Here is a 16,104-nt window from a genome sequence, read left to right as displayed (position 1 = left end):
GTCTTATGCCCATGCAGTTCAGAACATTTTGATTCAATTAACTCTGCATGCCCAAGATTCGAATAAATTTTTTTCTTTGCCAGAATCACATCTTAATAATTCCATTATCATTATTTCTATAAAATGTCAGCTCTGTGCATCCTGCTATAGTTGGTAAGAGAAAAGTAGCAAAAATTTGGGTGGCGTTCAGGCTTTCTCTTAGATTAGATTTCAAAATATATTAAGAAAAAAGTTAAGCTATAGATGAGATAAAAACATAAATGGAGCACGGTAAACTCGGCCATTGTGAAAAACTGAATACGGAAAATATTCCACCTTTGAAAATGGTTAAACATGTGGTCTCAGATAGATCCCTTTTTTTCCTGGAGCAGAACTGTCTCTTTTTAACAAAATGGGGGGGGGGGCAAGCTATGTCTTCGAGGGTGCGAGTCTGAAAATACCTGTAATGTTCCTATTATGCCTGACACAAGAAAAATTCTCCCATATTTTAATGATTTTCCCATGTTTTTAATTATTATAAATTTTATTGCTGTTGATATTTAAATTACTGAGATTTTAGAATATAGCTAGAATTGTGGTAAGACTTTTTTTTTAATCATTTATTTGTTCTATTTAAAAGAGAGAACACTAGTTGGTGGGACAGAGAGAATCTTAAGCAGAATCCACACTGAGCTTGGAGCCTGATGAAAGGCTTGATCTCAAGACCCCAAGAACCAAAACCAAGAGTCCCCAGACACTTAACCTACTACACCCTCCAGGGGCCTGGTAAGCTGGGTTTGAAAACATGCTCCATTAGATTGGTAAAGCAAAGACTTTGTGTTTTCTATGATTCAGTTTCCACACACTAATATGAAAATATGCACAAAACTGAGTCTGGGTGATAGGATTAGAATAGTAATCTAAGAGGACTTCCCAGGAAAGTTGAGCTTTTAAACAATATTCTGGAAAACTGTTAAATTCAGTTATTTAAATCCTCCTAATGACTCTTTGTTTCTTGTTGTGTTGTCTCAGATGAATGTAAACTCTTTTTTTTTTTTCAAATATTATGCAGACCCATAGCTTTTTTTTTTTTTTTTTTTTTAAGATTTTATATATTCATTTGACAGACAGAGATCACAAGTACGCAGAGAGACAGGTAGAGAGAGAGGAGGAAGCAGGCTCCCTGCTCAGGACTCAGGGATCATGACCTGAGCTGAAGGCAGAGGCTTTAACCCACTGAGTCACCCAGGTGCCCAATGAATGTAAATTCTTAAGTACATGACCTTATAAATGCAAGCTTTCTCCTGGAAAACCATGGCAAGTTAACTTGTTCATGCTAATTTTTTCCTGCATATATTTTGACAGGGTTCAAATTTTGGCTGCAGGCTATGGTTTTGGTGTAAACCTCAACATATTTCAAAGAAGCATTTTTAACTCATTGTATTTTCCTCTCTTGACCAAGAGATGCAAGTTCAATATTTATTATAACCCTATTAAGACTCTAATATTGATGTGAGTTCTACTCTGTAACTTTTCAGGCTGCTTTTCAGACTGGAGTGAGAAGAAAGAAAAGGACAAGAGAATAACTCCTCAGAACAATTAATTATTCTCTAGACAACCTCTGCTGTGTTGCTTTTAGATAAAACATTTGAATTAGAGAACATTTCAGAGTGATTAGCATTGATACAATATGGAGCACTCCTAATTAGATGACCTCAAAAGCTGATGTTCCTCTAGATATTAATGAAAATTCTCTACATATTTTGAAGAAAAGTCATTGTATAATTTCTTCTAATGGTTTTCCCCCCAACCTCATCAAATCTAAACATTCCTTACTTATAGGCAAATGTACTCAAAAGTTGCACAAGTTTTGTGTTTTGTTTTTGTTTTTGTTTTTTGTAACTTTGTTGGAGATTGGCAAGCCATTTTACTTGATCCTGCAATGACCATCTACTATTCTAAGCAAGAGTGTATGAAAAACTGCAGAAACAAAATGCAGTTTTGTTGGAATTATTATATGGAATCAGTATACAAAGTCTTTGAAAGTCTCTTTTGATTCAAATGTTGCTGACTTGCTAGTTCATTCAATCTTTTTTTCTTTTTTTCATTATTTAGTTTTTGTTGAGTATGCTGAAGTTAAAGATCTTCCTTCGGAAATACATAGGAATAAAAGATGATGGTGACACACTGTCTGCCCTTGAGAAACTTACATTCCCCTGGGAATGAAAGCATGTCACAAACCAAACAATATAATATGATGACTTACCAATAAAGATCAATGAGCACACTAATATGAAGCCATGATACTGCCTGAAAAGAAAGCATTTGCTGGTGGACACATGATTGAGGATGACCCAAAAGTTCCCTGGGGATAAACTTGTGGTAATTCCCATTTCAGAGACTAGGACCCTGAAACCAGGATTTTTTCCATTATAGGTTGAAATAATCATTGCAGTCTTTCATGATCTCAGTGTGGTGTGATTGAACCCCATGTTGGCCTCCGCACTCTGTGGGACGTCTGCTTGAAATTTTCTCTCTCTTTCTCCCTCTGCCCCTCTCCTCACTCTCTCTTAAATAAATAAATAAATAAATATTTTGAAAAGTTTATTGTTTTAAATTGCTTTATTTATCTACCTTGGTGAATATTGTTGTGGAGATGTCTAATCAAAATAACCCCATAGTTTAAGGAAATGGTGTGGAAATAAAGTTGTGGTTAATATATCAACTTGTAAATGTACTTGTCAAAATTCTCTAAAAAAATCTGGGTTAACTTAATGGCAATGTTGTAATATTTAGGAGACTCTCTTAAGTACCTTTGAATGATTTATTAAACAAACATGATTCTTAATATATTTAATATATTTGTATTTGTAAGGCTCCATGGATATTTAATAATGTATACTAACGACATCAACTCCACCTCCTTCTATTTTACAGGTAAGAGAGTCAAGAGCATTTTTAGCTAGATGTAATATCTCCAGGCCTGACAGTTTCTTGAAATGTGGTGAAGGGCCATAGAGTTTTTGGTACCAATATATTTTTTAAGTTAAATAGAAGTAAGTATGAAAATAATTGAAACTGTATCTTTCTGGGATGTGATGTTTGACCACAGTTAATATTTTTAGTGAAGAAAGGCTTGCTGGAGATGTTGAGTTTTAGATACAATTGGGAGGAAGCATGGAAAAACTCTAAAGTTAATCATTAAGGACCAATGTATATATTCACTAAAAATGACTGGCTGGTTGTTCTCCAAACATTTCTCTTTTCCTAAGTTCAGAGTTATACTACTTTATTCACTGTCTTTCCAGTTAGTTGAGATCATGTGAATAAGTTCTCACCAACTGAATGTGAGTGAATGTGGTCCACACATGTCCGCACGATTCTCCATTTTCTCTTGTCTGTAGAGTAGCTTAAAGAGCCCTAATGACCCAAGGTCTGCAGAATCCCAAGAAAGAGCCAGTGTCTTGGAGTTATCATATTTAAGGTGCTCAATGAAGAGCCACAGTGAACTGTTCCTTAAATGGGAATGACATAACTTATTGTGTCAAGTCATAGCAAATTTGGAGTTGTTTGTTACAGGGATTAACCTATGCTGACTAATACAGAAATGAGTACTTCTGTTTGAGATAACCTATAACAACAACCTAAAATATGTGGTAATGGTTTAGCTGGTGTGTGTGAAGAATAATGGAAAATGAAGAATATTCCAGAGGGAAGAGCCAGAGACTATTGAAGACAAGAGACAATGGAGTGTCTCTCAGAGATCAGAATCTGGTCTAAATGATGAGTTTTCCACACTTCCTGGTTAGAGGTGTTTCCTAATGTTAATTTGGCAGGGTTTCAGGAAGACATGGACCAATGTCTGCTGTTTTCTCCAATCTCCCTTTTTCTAAATGAAGAAGCCCACTGAATTACCTCTCCCTGTTTTAATATTATATATTGGATGTTGGCAAGTCGTTTTAGTTCATATATCATTACACCATGAAGAGCTCCTGAGAAATATACAGTTCCTATAGATCTCAGACTTTTACCTGGGCACAAAAAGTAGACAAATCTTTAAGTTGGCTCCCTGGGGGAGAAAATGTATGTATTTTCTGGTGTGGGGACAATAAAATGGATATTTTATTTCCTAAGGTACAGACCATGGCAGAAAGAAGTTGGCTAATTGTTCGTCAAGAATATTTTACTTTCCCAGAGGGCTCAAGGTAGTCGGCATGTCCCTTCCTGCCTTCTGTTATGTATGGCAGGTTGACCGAGTCTTAGCTAATGGAGTGGGAATGGGAGTGATATTCTCCATCTCCAGGCCTGGCCCATAAATGTTCTTGCATGATTCTCCACATTCTCTTTTCCTCCCATTTCCAGCTGGATGCAGAGATCTAGGACAGAGTAATAAGGCCCGAGGGAATGATGAAGTCACAGATGGAAGGAGCCAGGGTCCTCAAGTCACCATCAAACACCTGCACTGATGTGTTACATGAGTGAGAAATGAGCCTCTATTGTGTTAAGCCTCTGAAATTATGGAGTTGCTTCTAAGACCATTTAGCTGAACCAACCAAATACATTGGCTTTGTGACCCTAACAATTCACACTGGCCCTCAATTTCAAATTAGTCACTTATAGGGCAAAGACAAATAATTACCTGTAACTGACTTAATTCACATGAAAAACATAGGAAAAAATACTAAAGTAAAAATAAATACACACACAGACAGAGAACAAGCAATAAAATAATAAAATGAGAAGATGGGGGGATTATTCCCAATGTACCTAGAGATAAATGCAAAAGTCACAGAAAATAGGGTCTCATAATCTAGTATCGGAGATACTAGGTCTTGTCTGGAAAGCAGGTAAATTGATTGACAGCTAAGCCTAATGATTGATTTCCTTGGATCCGGTAGTGAATTAATTATTCTAACAAAATTGAGTGATTTAATTTATATTTCCATGATGTGGTGGACTGTTTGTGGTATCCTACAACTTTCCTGCTGAATTAGGGAAAATAGGTCAATAATTTTTCTACCTTTAATCATGGAAAAAAGAGTTGCATTAATGGGAAAGGAGAGAGAGAGAACAGTGAGAAATGACTGTAACTATCTGTATGACAAAGAAACAAAGCTTACACAAATCAGCACAGGAAACTTATGCAAAGGTGTGGATATGTATACAGCTCCTTTGTTGAATGGGGACCTTTTCCAATTTCCTATTTCAGTAACTGTAAGTTGATCATATAATCATAGTTCCTGATGCATAGTAGGAACACAGTAGGTATGATATTCCAATATCTTTTCTTACTTAAAAAAAAAAAAAAAAGACAACACCAATATGTGTATCCTCATTTGGATTATAGCTTCATTTTTTAAAAATATTTTATGTATTTATTTGACAGACAGATCACAAGTAGGCAGAAAGGCAGGCAGAGAGAGAGAGGGGAGGAAGCAGGCTCCCTTCGGAGCAGAGAGCCCGATACCCACTGAGCCACCCAGATGTCCCTATAGCTTCATTTTTGTGAGTAGGATTTTCATCCTTGGAGTTTATTTCCATCCTGCATAACAGATGGTATATTCTCAATAAATATTAATTGATCATTCTGTTTAAAAAGACACCTCTAAGGGCACCTGAGTGGAGCAGTCAGTCGAGCCTCTGACCCTTGATTTTGGCACAGGTTATGATCTCAGGGTCCTGAGGTCAAGTCCCCTGTTGGGCTCCATGCTCAGCACAGAGTCTGCTTGAGTATTTCTCCCCCCCGGCCCCCCCATCATGATTATTCTCTCTAAAATAAATACATCAATCATTTAAAAAATTAAAAAAAATAAAAATAAAGACACTTCTAATAGATCAGAAGGTGTTTAGCAGTCTACACAAATTTTAAAAATCAACACTTTAGAAGACTCTTCAGAATGAAAGCCTAATTTTGAGGCAAAGTGTGAGAGGTGGTGAAGACAACGATGGGAGGTAAGTAGATGCACCTAGAAATGAAGATGCTAGTTCTCAAGGTCCTGCAAGGAAGAATAGTTGCACTTTAATTCTGTCTAATCCTTTCCATTCTCTCCCACTTGTCTTCCTGGGGTGTCCCTCCTTCTGCCATGTCTAGCAATTGCTTATAGCAGTTACTCTTAATGCTTCCCATGTGCTTAAATCATTTTGTCCCTATAGCTCACTTGCATAATTAGTGCATCTAATTTTTTCTCATTCATTCGTTCTTTCATTTCTTTGTTCATGAATATGCTCTGGATTCTGTTCTGCCTGTTCAGCTAATCTGACAAATTCTGGAACCCATTAAACTAAGTATGTATTTGGCTACTTTCCCCCCCACCCTTATTTTCAGAAACTAAGTAGTGGTTTATCTAGTCCCTCCCACTCAGTTCTGATCTGTTAATGCACAGGCACTGATGTAATGCTTGCCACCAGCAAGGAAGAGAATTCCTTGCATTGTGATCACTGATTTTGTTAAAGAGGCAGTTTAAAAACATGAGAGAGACTCTTTCCTAATGTTCGAAGTCATGAAAGATTAAATGGAAAGAAGCTTCCTCTTACTTACAGGGTGTCTGTCAGAGGTATGAAGACTTTGTCTTCAAAGCATAATACAGTATAATTATCATTAACTGAACACTAATTATGGCATGGCATAATGCTTTATGTGAATTTTTTTATGCCTCATAATAACCCAAGGAAAGTTGCTCTGTCATCCCCATTTTACAGATAAGAATCACCAAGGCAAAGAGAAGTCAGCAGCTAGTAAGTGGTGGAAATGAGCTTCAGACCAAGGTCTGTCTGAGTCCAATGCCTCATGCTTTCCTGGTTTCTTCACCATAAAACAGCTGATAGGTTATATTGCTTCCAGTTTTCCAGGTATTTTTTTTACCTATTCTTTAATTTCATCCATATAGTAATTCTGTGATGAAAACACTACTGTTCTTCTCATTCAGAGCTGAGGGGATTGAGGCTCTACCATGTGATTTTCCTCAGGTAGCATCATCTTGGACTCACGAGGTTGGGATTTACTATCATGTCTTCATTTTTCTGCCTCTCTGTCATAACTACACAGAGAATTTCTAATCAAATCATGTACACATGCACACATATATATTCCCAGAGGCCTTATTCAAATCAAATATCCTTCATCATTACATGAGTAGAGAATGCAAACACCAAGCTAATGAGATTTGAACTGAGAACAAACATCGGGGCGGCTATATATTCTGGCTAAATAAAAGCAACACCGGGAATTACAAGAGGTCCTGCTCAAGAACTTCAAAGGAAATAAGCTATCGTTATTAAGAGCTTTTAATGCAAACTTATCCGAAACAGAATGCCTGCTATGGGTATTTTTCTATGCCTCTCTCACGCACATCATTGCCTGCTGGTCGATCTGAGACGTTAAAAAAAAAAAAATAATAAAATAATGGAAATTTCAGGTGTTAAATGAGCCACCCTGGGGCACTACTATATAGTCCCTTGAATGCCATAAAGGAAATATATGGTATGTGACAAAGAAAATTAATTAAAATGAGCCATAAAGGCTGCTGAGTTCAAACAAACGGTGGCCCCTAGCACATACCAACTCCAGACCTGCAGGCCAGACTTCATGAAATCCAGACAAACTAAAGCGTGTTTTTATGCTATAATGAGGAAGGGAGGCTGTCATGTTTCTTAAGTATTCAGAAATCTATGGTGACCACCTTGCATTTGAGAATTCTAGGAAGGAAAGTTTATTGAATCCTACCACTCTTTCTTCAGCAAAAGCCTCAATGCTCATTCAGTTCTACCGGGGAGTTTTCAATAGGAAATTAGGTTATTAAAAAACAGCATTTCACTTATTGTCCAAAGAAAACTAACATAAGCTTTAGGTTTAGGTATAGGAGAGTTTATTTATTGGTAAATTTCAATATGAGTCTGGGTTTTTATTTCTTCCATCTTTTTCCTTTAATGCTATCTTAATCATCTCTCCATAATATTTCTTTGTCTGTCTCTCAGAAATGGCCAGAGGATCCTTCTTTGATTTTTCTTTGGTGAATATTCAAACCCACTTTCTGTGGAATTTCTCCCTTTAGGTAAAAACCTACTATCTTTTTTATCCCTCCCCTATTATTTATTTATTTACTTATTTTCTTTGCAACATGCGGTAGCAATGTGATGGCAAAACTCCGTGGCTACCCTACATTTCTCATAATCTTTTACCCTGTTTTACATGCTTTTTAAAATTTTTTTTTATTTTTTCAGCGTAACAGTATTCATTATTTTTGCACCACACCCAGTGCTCCATGCAATCCGTGCCCTCTCCAATACCCACCACCTGGTTCCCCCAACCTCCCACCCGCCGCCCCTTCAAAACCCTCAGATTGAGGGAAATTGGAAAGGGAGGTGAACCATGAGAGACTATGGACTCTGAAAAACCTATTTTACATGCTTTACAAATTTACCTTACCTTTTTGGGGGACTCTCTGCTCTCCTCTTCGAAACTTCCTATTGAGACCACCTTCCATCTATTTTTTTTTTAATTCTTTTGTGGGAGAAAATATCATTGAGCTGTCACTTTCAAAACTGTGAGTGAAGTCAAATTTATATCGATCAAAGTGACATATTTGCAGAGCCAAATAAACTGAGACATCCATATAATTTATAGCTTGTTATGTTTGGTGATAAACAGACATTTTAATTAAGTTTGAGGTGGGAGATTTTAAAAACTTCTACTTGCATTTTATCACTCACAACAAATACAGCCTTGGATCGAGAGAAAGATAAATAGCAGAATGGATCCTATACATACATACGGACTAAGGATGTGGGTATTTGCACGGCTTATGTGAGATGGGGCCATGAAATAAAACATCAAGAAGGTCCCATCAACTCATAAAAGATCAGTAGAAACCCTGTCTGTAAAAAAAAAAAAAAAGCCATTTATTTTCCCTCCCCTGAGCCAAAACTCACAGACTCTTAAAGTCACAGGTATAATAATGATGGGAAATGAGGAGTGATTCCCATAAACAGAGAGCTTTACCAAAGCACTTACCCATGGAGTAATTTGTCTCTGAAACCTTTGGAATGACCTCATTTGATGTATTTGTTACAAAGGAGAATCATGGGCCCGGGTGGAAGAGAAGAATTGACTCCCAACCTGTGGTTGTCAAGGACTCCTTTGCCTCCTGGCTATGCCAACTGGCTTCTATCAGAGGCTGAAGCAGCAGAGGGCCCTTAGGATTTTTTCATTAGTAACTTGTGTCTTTTTGATGGAATACGTGGAAAGCCTGACTAAAACCCAGTTTTAAATGTGACGTTTAAATTTTAAATATAGCAAAATCTGCTGAAATATGAAATATTCTGCTGTTTGGAGAGACGAGTGTGAGTATAAAAAATTATGGTTTATAGATCTGTTATAGATATTTGATAGGGATATACTACAATAGATAGAATCTTTCCCTCAAATCCTGGTGTGTTAGTTTGCTAGACCAGCCATAACACATTACCAGGGACTGAATGGCTGGCTGAACAACAAAAATGTACCTTTTCATAATTATGGAGGTTAGAAGCCTGAGAGCAAGACGTCATTAGGGTTCGTTTCTTCTGGGGTTCTGTCCTTGGTTTGTGGATGACTTCTTTCTCCCTGTCTCCGTAGTATCGCAGAATGTCCATCAGATTGAAAATCTATAACGAATCTATACATTGAAGGAGAGGGAGGATCTTATGCAAGCTCCACGCTAGAATGGAGACCACAGAGCTCAATCTCACAACACTGAGATGGTGACCCGAGCCGAAATAAAACACTGGGTACTAAACTCACTGAGTCACCCAGGTGGCTCTGTGTGAGTGGCCCCCGCGTCTCTGTGGGTGCCCAAATTTGCTGTTCTTACGAGGATACCAGTCAGACTAGATTGGGACTTCATTTTAATTTAACCAGCCCTTTAAAAGTCCTCTCTCTAAATACAATCATTCTCTGAACCACTGAGGTATAGGACTTTAACCTATGAATTTTGGAGGTATACAATTCAGCCTGTAACACCTGCTACACTGGAAATTAAAGCTTACACAGAGATGAATTATAGACAAAAGAAACATCGTTTTTCTATAGAAAAGTTTCATATCTTGAAAATTACTACCAAAAAGAATGTTTACAACATGTTCAAAACGTGGGTGATGAGATATTTGAACAAAAGGATATGTAAATGCCAAGATGTATCATTTTAGCTGTTTGTCAAGTTTAGAAGTACATCTAAATGTGATGTCTGAGAACACAGCCATATCAGTCCTCACTATTGTTCAATGTCATTGTAATGTTGTTTCATGCTTACATACTATGTTTTCTAGTTTAAAAGCATATTCTCATTCATTGTTTAATTTTAGCCTTGAAATAACCAAAGGAATACTGGTATTGATAGGCCGGATTTCTGTTTGTTTATCTGTGTTGGGGAACTAGAGTGTTGGTGGGGTTGAGTTGAAGAAGAGTTCTCTTTAGAAGATGTTCTTTATCTTCTATTCTGGCTAGTATTCTGTTGGTTATATTCTATTCATTGGCATCAAGGAATCTTACTTATGATGATTCTTTTTGAAATGGACATAAACTTTTTCCATAAGTTAAAAAAAATGTTTTGATATTTACTATTTTAAGAGACTTTACCATGTGTCACAAAATTAATTCTCTGTGTTACTAGGTATAAGATTGTAGTTCTAGTTTTTTAAATTATCCATGATGGCCACAACGGAAACGAGCAACAATTAGAAATAACGAAATCAAAATCTTATTATTTGAGACAACATGGAAGGACCTAGAGGCCATTATGCTAAGTGAAATAAGTCAGACAAAAAAAGACAAATATCATATTATTTAATTTATAATTGTTCTCTAAAAAACAAAAACAAGGGACAACTGGATGGTTCAGATGGTTAAGCATCTGCCTTTGGCTGAGGTCATGATCTCCAGGTCCTGGGATCGAGCCCCATGTTGGAGAATCAGTCTCTTCCTCTCCCTCTCCACCTCTCCCCCAATGTGCTCTGTCTCTGTATCTCTCTCAAATGAATACGTTTTAAAAAATCTTTAAAAAAAATAAAAACAAAACAAAACAAAACAAAATGAATGAACAACAGAAATCACAACAAAAAGCTTTAGCAAAAATAGAAACATATTCATAAATATAGGTAACCAAGTGGTGGGTTGGCAGAGGGTGGGTGAGTAGGAAAGGAGGTAGGCAAAATAGGGAAAGACCATTAAAAGGGTCAAACTTCCAGTTATAAAATAAACCATTCATGGGATGAAACGTACAAGGGAATAATATTGTTAATATTGTTATAATATTTTATGGTGACAGATGGTAACTACACTTACCATGGTGAGAATTTCATAATTTATATAATTCAATCACTATATTAATAGCACTGTAGCAAGTGCTATTTATTAAAAATAATACAATATTAGATGACAGCTATGTGTCAATTAAGAAATAAAAAGCAAAACAAGACTATTTTTACAAAATGCCTTTTTTCTGGGAATGGGTGGGAGGGTACGGAGATAGATGCTCATGTGGATCCGAGTTAATGCAAGAATTCCCAGAATTATTGGCAGTGGAATTTTGGCAATGGAATTGGTCAAAGTGCATTTTTTGTTACTGCTATTTTTGTCTTCTATGTGACAAAAAAATTATCCCCAAAGCGATAATTGTTTCTTTATGGAATGATAATTACCAGTTAGATTAACAAAATGTCAGTGTTGTGAAGGCAATAAAATATAGAAAACTTATTTATTTTGAAACTAAAAAGAAGTAATGTATGCTTACCTAAAATATTCATTATATGGTTGCATAGAAATTAAATTTATTGATCTGCCTTTATCTCTCTTCAGTCTTTCCTAGGAAGTAACCAGTATTAGAAGTTTGTAAATGTACGTATCATTATATGTAACCTGCATTATATCTTATTGCTTACTGTCCTGTTTTGACATAAGAAAGTTGTAGTAAAACATTTATCAACTTACCACGCAATAAAAATTAAAAATAACTTCATTTTTAAGTCTTTCATGAAAATAGCAAGTGCTATAATTGCTATTTATAAAGTGAATCAAAATATCTTTAATATTTTTTTATTCTTTTCTTCAGGCTTACTCTCCATACAGCTGATGATTCCACTTCTCTCTTGCCCACATAGATGTTCCTTATAACTATTGCCCAAGTGCAGACCAAGAGCTAGACTGTTTTTCTCATTTTCCCTCTTTAGCTTGGAAATTTGTTAATGGAGCAAAAGCTTCTCTGTTTTCTTTCAATTTTTCTGTTGTCTCATTACTGGAATCTTGGGATTCAAAGGATTAGTTTCAAAGAAACTAACCAAGGTTGTGTGAATCCTTCTTCCTCAGAAAGAGGGAATGGAAGTATAAATACTCCAAATTAAATACATTCTTTCAAGTTTGCCACATCTTCTTGTTTATACACATATAGATGTGCATGATGTATCATGTATGCCTTTAAATTATAACTCTACATTTGGGTATTCCCTTTTACACCAAAGAGTATCATGTGGAAATGAGGTTCTTGGATTTAGAAGTGAGCAACAAGTAGTAATTCAATTTAATGTAGAACAACTGTCTCCTTTTATATATGACAAGAGTTTTTCTAAAAGGAAAAAAAAAAAAAAAAACACCTTAAATTTTCAGTAACCCCTGGATCAAAAATGAAACATTTACATAAAGAGACAAGATCTTTAGATGAGAGTTATCTTTAAATAAGACTAAGTATATTGCTCAGCTGAGAAAACCAGTTTCTTATGAATCAACAGAAAACAGAAGCTGGACTTGAGTCAAAAGTGGGATTTGTGGGAAACAAAAGTCAAAGCATTTTTGCTAGCAAATGAAGGTTGAGGGGACAGTTTGTAGTGAAGTACTACATTGTCTAGTTGGTTTAATTTTTTTTTTTTAAAGATTTTATTTTATTTATTTGACAGAGAGAGATCACAAGCAGGCAGAGAGGCAGGCAGAGAGAGAGGAGGAAGCAGGCTCCCCACTGAGCAGAGAGCCCGATGCGGGCCTCGATCCCAGGATCCTGAGATCATGACCTGAGCCGAAGGCAGCGGCTTAACCCACTGAGCCACCCAGGCGCCCAGGTTGGTTTAATTTTTGAAGTTGACACATCACACATTGTTGAACTGACATGCTGGTCGAACTTGAGTCTAGGGTAGAAACTATAATAAGCCAAGGGCTCTGCCCTCCCTTATGAGTCATCAGTGGTAAAAAATAAATGTAGATCAGTTTGTCTGGAAGAATTTGCAAACTTGTCTGGATGTTGTGGACATGCTGTGAATAGTGTCATGTCATCTGAAAAACTTGAAACAATGTTATTTTAAAGCAATATGCCAAGAATTGAGATAATGCAGACATATATTCATATTTGAACAAAGTGACATCTTAATAAGACTGAAGCAATATGTTTCAGACTTTGAAAACCCTGAGGTCTCATCACACGTAACATTTATTAAGAGCAGTTTAGCTTCTACACCAGAATGTGATCACAAGGAATAAAAAGCCATATAACGGGTCTGGTTGGGAATCATGGAAGGAAACAGGGTTGTACCCCTCTGGGTAACATTTCAGGTCACCAGAATATAATTTAGATACACTGTATTTAATTAAGCCTATGCTGATGGATGGAAGGAAGGAAGGAAAGAAGAATAGAAGTGAGGGAAGACGGGGGGGCAGGGAAAGGAAGGAAAAGGAAAGGAAGGGAAGGGAGAAGAATTTTCAAATAGAAATAAACTGAACGTAATGAAGTAAATTGCCTTGTGTTGTAGCCAGAAATAAATACCCTTTCACCATAAGGTGAATGGGACCCAGCCTAATGAAAGCTAAGTGAGTGAATTGACATGCAATTTTCGTTGTATATTTTCAATAATTTAAGGAAGAAACTTACTTTTTGTCTATTTGCAATTTATCTTTGATTTAGAGATCCTCTGCTGATGTTGATACTGTTCATTTTTGGTATTCAACTTTAATAAACACGTAGATTGCAAGTTCTATAAGGGCTCTTCAAGATCATGAAGCCTGTGTTGAAGGCAGTGTAACCTTTGACTTGAATCTTGATACAAACTACTGCAGAGAATGTATAAACAGAAGTAGTCAAGAAGTCAACTCCAAGGCATTTATGGAGCTATTTTTACAGAGAATAAGAGGAAGTGAAAGGAGGTCATTTACTGAAGAATAGGAGTGACTATCTTAACCTTATTAATAAGTAGTGGAGCCCAGAACTTATGGATGATGCAGTTAAAATTTCTCTTAACGGGCACCTGGGTGGCTCAGTGGGTTAGGCTTCTGCCTTCCACTGGGATCATGATCTCAGGGTCCTGGGATAGAGTCCCGCATCAGGCTCTCTGATCAGTGGGGGCCCTGCTTCCCTCTCCCTCCCTGCATGCTTGTGATCTCTCTGTCAAATAAATAAATAAAACCTTTAAAAATTTTTCTCTTAATAATTTTTTTTTTTTTGTACACTAGTTTGGTATTTGGGAACTATGAAGTACAAATATAGATCAGGACAGATTATGATTACAACTTGTAGAACTATTAAAACATATGAATTATGGCAATTACTAGCACAATTTTATTTTTTACACAATTTTCTAATGGTATATAAAGCTTGTCCCAACTCTACTTCAAGCTGGATTTGTTAGGAGAATTCCTGTATATTTTTCTAGAAAATGTAGTTTACTGAACCCTAGGAACTTCTGCTAATAAACAATATGGGATTGTTTACTAATATAGTTTACTAATTCATCAGTGATGTTAATTTAATTTTTTTAAAAGATTTTATTTATTTATTTGATAGAGAGAGAGAGAGTGATCACAAGTAGGCAGAGAGGCAGGCAGAGAGAGAGAGAGAGGGGAAGCAGGCTCCCTGCTGAGCAGAGATCCCGATGTGGGACTCAATCCCAGGACCCTGAGATCATGACCTGAGCCAAAGGCAGAGGCTTAATCCACTGAGCCACCCAAGTGCCCCATTAATTTTAAATGCCAAATCCCTGGCCATAATAATTGAAGGAACTCAATTGCAAATCACATGTGCTTTAGACCTTCTTCCTAAGTAATTTAATTTGGGGATCATATTTTTCCCATCAAAAAAAAAAAAAAAATTCTGTTGGGATGCCTGGGTGGCTGAGTCAATTAAACACCTGCCTTCAGCTCAGGTGATGATCTCAGGGTCCTGGGATAGGCCCCCACATCAAGCTCCCTGCTCAATGGGTAGCCTACGTTTCCCTCTCCCTCTTCTGCTTCCTCTACTTGTGCTCCCTCTCTCTTTCTCTCTGTCAAATAAATAAATCAATCTTTAAAAATAAGTTTCTGTCTCTGACATCATAGAATGTTGTCCACTGCTCTCCACTAGCCATCCACTTCCTAACAGTCTGTGATTGGAGGGAAGTTGGCACCGCCCCTGCCTTATGAGGTGGTGTGAATGATGTTAACTAAGTCAGCCAGTCTTTCTATTGAGCTGTTCACATGCTAAAGTTAGGAACAAGCATCGGATCTAAGCCAGACCAGTTGCTTTGAATCTCCTCCACTGCATATAAATGAGGAAGCAGTAGCTCTAGGAGACCCTGTACCTGTTAAAAATTTGGGCTAAGATCCAGCCTTAGGATAATGTGACACTGCAGAATATAAAAGAGACTGAAAGAACTGGGTTATTTGATGATATCATTGCTCTGAGTCTTTCACTTTCCATTGCCAAAGAATGGTATGAATCAGGATATCTCATTTACACTGACAGTTAAGTTCCATCCATGATAAGCGTAATACTGTTATTTGTGTTGGCAGTCTATTTCTGAACTCATGAAAAAGGATTTCTAGCATACATTGAAAATATTTTCATGCAAAAGACTATCTCTGGAAATGTAAGCAGTAAAGAAGTTGGTTTGATTGAAGCAAGGAGTTTGCCTTGAGAGGTACTAAGACCCAGTGCTGGACATAAAGAAAATGTTTTTTATATGCATGTTCATCTCTTATTCATTCATCTCAACTCCATTTCTTCTTTTTCCTCCTTCCTTCCTTCCTTCCTTCCTCTCACTCCCTAGTCTCTTTTTCCTTCATTCCTTTCTTCCTTCTTTCCTTCTTTTCTTCCTTCCTTCCTTTCTTTCATTCTCTCTCTTTTTTTCTCTCTTTCTTCT

This window comes from Neovison vison, chromosome 13 (genome assembly GCF_020171115.1).
Source record: "Neovison vison isolate M4711 chromosome 13, ASM_NN_V1, whole genome shotgun sequence".
In the NCBI taxonomy this organism is placed as follows: domain Eukaryota; kingdom Metazoa; phylum Chordata; class Mammalia; order Carnivora; family Mustelidae; genus Neogale; species Neogale vison.
Note: the sequence above shows the minus strand (reverse complement) of the source record.